We start from the raw sequence: 5,837 nt of genomic DNA, 5'->3' as shown, positions 1-5,837 counted from the left end.
TAAATGGACACATTATATATATTTGAATTATGTCTCAATAAAGCTATCTTGTTTAAAAAAATCTGTTGTCTACCGTCCAGATCTATCCTCGGCCTAACCATTTCTCCCATCCCTAGCCTGTCATCTCTCATCTGGGTTGTGAAACTACCCCCCCTTAACTCCAGGCCCTCTGTTCCCCACACATGCTCCCTCTGCACATTTTCCGGTGGCTTCTCCTCCACACGGGCTTGCTCTTCCATGAGCTAGCGCACCAGGCCTCTGTGCTCTCTGCTGGGAATGCCCTCCCCACACAGCTGCCCGGCTCTCCCCTTGCCTCTCCTAAGTCTTGGCCCCTTGGCACTATCTCTGCAAGGCCTTCTCCGGCCACCCTGGTGACACTGTCTCCCGACTAGCCTCCTCCTCTCCCCAACCTAGGCCTTTTCTCCACTGCACTTATAGTTGTCCAATAAACTAAAAAACTTACTTATTTGGTTTCCTCATCAGAGATTTTATTTCCCAGCACCTTGAACAGACTTGGAATGGAGGGATGGAGGGATGGAGAGATGGAGGGATGGAGGGATGATGGTGGCAAAATATAAGGCCTTCTCTAAACTCAGTGACAGACAGTTCCAGAAGAAAAGAGATTTGAGATTCAGATTCATAACCATGGAAGTACCCATGGGTCAAGTCATTTAACCAGCCTAGGCCTTGTGTGTGTGTGTGTGTGTGTGTGTGTGTGTGTGTGTGTGTGTGTGTGTGTGTGTGTGCGCGTGATCAAAGGGTCCTAGGAGTAGCTGCCTTATCAGTTCAGAAGATTGCTGTGATAACCATGAACTTCCTTCCTGAATTTGAGACCCTCCCCTTAAGCACACTGCATCTAATTGGAGATAAGAGCAAGGAATACCAAGTTAGGCACCCAGACTGCATTCACCAGTGAGCTTTTCTAGAAAGGCCAGCAGATGCTGGAGACCTGTCCCCAACCCTCTCTCTTCCAGAACCAGGACAAAGAGCAGAGAGGGCAGCAGAGCCACAGCCACCAACTTCCAGAGCTGCCCTGACACCCCAGACTCAGGGTCGGGAACGCCCACCTGCCCGCCCTTGCAGCTGGGTGATCCTGCTGCTGGTGAGGAGTGTGCAGAAAGGCAGAGATGCCAGGATGCAAGGGCCTCCTGCAGAGCGTTAGGAGGTGACCACACGCCCTGCTCACTCTCCTACTTCAACCGGGGCGGGAGACTCCAAGGGACGGGGCACTCACAAGGGAGAGCTGGGCCTAACGCGCCGCTGGGCCTCCGTCTCTGGGTTCTTGGCTTGCGGCTCTTCTCCACAATGCAACCAGCCCAGAACCAGAGCCTCCTGCCCCAGAACAGGCCAAGTCTGACTCGCTCCACACCTGAGCACACCCAACAGGGAGCTGGAACATGCCCCCTGCCCTCCTCCCCGGCACCACGGCGAGGCTAGGCAGCCTCCTGGGATTGCCTGCCCCCGGCCAGCTGTCGTTCCATTCATTCAACATGCTCACGCGGGGTGTGTCAGCAGAGCTCCAAATTAGCTGCTGCGGCAGTCGTGTGGGCGGTGGGGCCAGAGAGAGGACCAAGGAAACAGGTGCCATCTGTGCCCAGTAGAGGGCTGGCACCCAGGAGAGAGACGGAAACTATCTCTGGGGAGCCAGCAACCACTCACTGTTGGGTCCAAGGCTACAGAGCCCAAGTGGCTGAAGGGTGCCCTCCACCCCCAAATTCTTGTCCTCCCTGGAACCTTAGAACGTGATGTTATTTGGAAATAGGGTCTGTGCAGATGTAAGTAAAGAGGAGGCCATTCTGCACTGGGGGTGGGGGTGGGGGGGCCCTAAGTCCGATGACTGATGTCCTTAGTAGAAAAGCAGAGGACACACAGAGACTCAGAGAGGAGGGGCCACGTGAGGACAGCGGCAGAGGTCAGAGATGCGTCTACAAGCCAAGGAAGACCAAGGATCCACCAGAAGCTGGAGGAAGCAAGAAAGATCCCCCTGTGGAGCCTGCCAGCACCTTGATTTCTGACTTCCTGCCTCCAGACTGTGAGAGTTAAGTCTCTGTTGTGGGAAGGCACACGGTTTATGGTCACTGGTTCTGGTGGCCCCAGGAGAATAACAGAGGGACAGCGCTGAGGCCCAGCCCCACAAGGTCTTCCCGACCCCTCTCACACTAAGCTGGTGGTGCTTTCACCAGCCCCACGGCCCCGTCCCACCCGCTCCCCTTCTCTGCACACTTAGGCTACTTATTTTTAGCCCCTGGTGACATGTGCCTTATATGGTTCCCTACGCCGCTCGGGAGCGGGGGCTGCTTCTCCCCCCTGCCCCGGTTTGTAAGCTCTTTGAGGACAGAGAATCCGAGGGATCTTAACAGCCCTGAGAAGGGGCAGAGATGTTGACGGATTCCCTTGATTGTTCATGTTTCGTGATATTTGAGGAAACCATAGGCAGATGTCAAGCCAAAGGAACAGGGACAGCAGCGGTGGCCTATAATTACTGCCACAGTCCTTTTAACCTTAAAAAGTATCTGATATCAAAAAACATTCTAAGCATCTGATAGCCATTTTTCAATTTTAGTCACACAACAATCCCATGCTGTAAATAGTGCAAGTATAATTATCCTGTTTTATGGTCAAACAAACAGGTGCAAAATGGTAAGGGGCTTGGTGGCGAATTTGTGACAAAGCCGGTGTTTGCTCCGCCCTCCGATCCCTTTGTGCCCCATCCCAGGGCTGGCTGCTCTGCTCCCAATATGGGCAGCATCAGGCGACAGGGCTCCCAGTGAAGAGGGTGATGGCCTAACTACCAAGTCAGGATGGAAACTGAGGCAGGAAAAGGCAGAAGAAAGGCAGATTTGCCAGTGGGCTTCTATTCCCCCCACAGCCTGTACCCAGGCTCATTTCTGAGGCCAGGTCGGGCTCCCCAGGCCATGTCAAGTGTCAATACCCTTCTCCAGTTTTTCCAGACCCTTTCCTGGTGTCCTGACCCCCTGAGATAAGCTAGAGAAATAAGTAAGCTTCTACTATCTGACACTCAAAATAAAGGGTAGGAGGAAACGCAGAGGGGGAACAAAGGACCAACGAAGTGGCCAGAAGCCTCTCTGGGGGGCGCAGATGCACAGGGCAGGCAGCTGGGGAACCAGGTACGTGGGAGATATAGTTTTCAAGGCAATGGCTCTGTCAAGTCTTTACCTGTTGCCACCTAGGGAAACTTCCATGGGAGACAACTGGACTGGCCGAGTCCTAACCGAATGGCCACTTGGAGGAGGACCAGGGGCTACAGCTTTGGCAGTGAGCTGGTGGTAAGGTGGGGAAGGAGGGGGCTCCCAAACCCCAGGGCTCTCCCCTGGCCTGGTTCCGGGCTGAGCTCCCAACACAACCCACTTCCTACGGGCTCAGAACTCCAGGCCAGGCTTTGCCTGCACCTGTTTGAGCTCAGAATGCAGTCCCTGCTCTAGAAGGATCCAAAAATATCTGAGAGGGAGAAGGGGAGGGGCTACAGTATGCCAAGGGCTCAGGGAGCGCCACCTGCCTCAGCATTCCAGACCCTTCGCCTATCAGGGTGGTCTGACCCCCACACCAGGAGCGCCACACGGAGCCAGAGCAGGGCTCCTCCCCGCCCCCTGGCCGGTACAACGCCCCCAGTGTCCCCATTCCTGGTTCTGACCACCACCACCAGATGCAGATGCTCTTCCTCCTCTGCCTGCACAAACCACCCCTCAGTCATCAGACACTGTTAGGGGCCTTCTATGAACCAAGCGCCAGGCTGGGCACCGGTGACTCAGCGGTGAGCAAATTAACCAAACACGCTGCCCCTACCCTCTAAGAACCGACAGTCCAGTGACTGTTGTCCTTCCTCCCAGTGCAGCTGAAACCCTGCCCCTCCATGAGGCCGACCTTCCAGCCTTCCTCTGAACTCCAACCAGAGCTGCCCGGGTGTTAGTTACATTTTCTCTCAGTGCGTGTCATCTCCCCAAATAGAAGTCAGCTCCTGTGGGGCAGAGACATGGCCCGTTCTTGTCTGAGCAGCATGGCTGGCCAGGACCTCATGGCCCTGGGGCTAGAGAGCTGGCTTTTCAGAGAGGGCCCCCCATCGGCACCCCCTTTCCTGCCTCTCTTCAGTCTCGCCCCCAATCAGTGGCCACTGTGTCCGAATCCATGTTATACCTCATATCTCATTTGTCTGTCTTTTTTATGTTTATTTATTTTGGAAGAAAGAAAGAACGAGAGAGCAAAAGAGAGTAGAGGAGGTGTAGAGAGAGAGGGAGAGAAGAGAGAGAATCCTAAGCAGGCTCCTCACTGGCAGCTTGGAGCCGACCTGGGTCTCAAACCCATGAACCATGAGATCACGACCTGAGCAGAAACTAAGAGTTGGACACTTAACCAACTAAGCCACCCAGGCACCCGTTTTCTGGGGTTTTTTAATTCTTAAATGTTTATTCCAGTTAGTTAACAGACAGTGTAATATTAGATTCAGGTGCAGAATAGAATGATTCAACACTTCCATACAACACCCGGTGCTGATCATGACAAGTGCACTGCTTAATCCCCACCCTGTATTTCCTCCGTCCCCTTAGCCCCTGCCCCTCTGGTGTCCATCAGTGTATTCTCTGTAGAACAGAGTCTTTGTTTCTTGCTTTGTCTGTTTTTTCCCTTTGCTTGTTTGTTTGGTTTCTTAAATTCCACATATAAATGAGATCAAATGGTATTTGTCTTTCTCTGACTTGTTTTGCTTAGCGTTATACTCCCTAGATCCATCCGTGTCGTTGTAAATGGTAAGATTTCATTCTCTTTTATGACTGATATTCCAGTGTGTGTGTGTGTGCGCGCGCGCGCGCGCGCACGTGTGCACATGCCACATCTTCTTTATCCATGCTGCTTCCATAATTTGGCTATTGTAAACAGTTCTGCTATAAACATAGGGGTGCACGTATCCCTTTAAATTAGCACACCTGCATTCTCTGGGCAAGTACCGGGTTGAAAGGCAGTTGCATTCTTACATCACTTGCTGCCCATACGCTGCTCACCCCTAATCATGAATGCATTCTGTTCCCAACCCAGGGTGGGCTCCGCAGGTAAAGCCTTGTCTCTCCTTTCTCAGACTCTGCACAGGGCCCTCCTCCTCCCTAGAGCTGGCCACGCAGCCCACGCCTGCTCTGTGCCCTTAGTGCTCTGAGGTGACAGAGGACAAGAGGGTCAGTCCTGCCAAGGTGGTAAAGGACAAGGACCCCTGGGGGGAGGGTCCGCCTAAGCCTCGAAAGAGAGAAAAGGCTTTTCTCACTGCATAACATGCTTGCAGTGAAGCTGGGGAGCCCGCCCCAGCTAAGCCAATGTTCCACTCAAAATCCTTCTGGGGCCCAGGATTTGGAGTGGATGGAGCAGTGGAGACTATGTTTTTGTGTGGCTCTGATGACATGGTCCCAGGGAAGACGGGCTCCTGGGATGGTGCCAGGCAGAAGCTGCCTGCTGGCACCACGGTCTCTTGGGCCCTGGGCACACCCACCCCCAGAGCAGCCGGGTAGGGCAGCCTGCTGTCTTCACGCTGGGGAGGAGGCCGTTGCAGGCCGTGGCTGGGGGGTATGAATGGCTGACCTCCTAACAGCAGGAACTGGTTCTGAGGCCCAAGCCCCCAACCCTGAGACCAGGCAGCTCAGGAAAGGCTGCTCTGGAGCCCTCTGTGAGGGAGGATGAGGAAGTGACAAGTGCAGGCATGTCCCTGCCCGGGACCTTGAGTCTCAACAAAACCACCTTCAGGGCTGCAGAGGGACGGGGCTGAAACCAAATGGGACAGGGCTTCCCTGATCCCAAAATGAGGCCCGCCGAGGGGCGCGGCCAAGTCCTCCCAGCCAGGA

This window comes from Crocuta crocuta, unplaced genomic scaffold (genome assembly GCF_008692635.1).
Source record: "Crocuta crocuta isolate KB4526 unplaced genomic scaffold, BGI_CrCroc_1.0 scaffold234, whole genome shotgun sequence".
Classification (NCBI taxonomy): Eukaryota; Metazoa; Chordata; class Mammalia; order Carnivora; family Hyaenidae; genus Crocuta; species Crocuta crocuta.
This window is presented reverse-complemented; position numbering follows the sequence as displayed.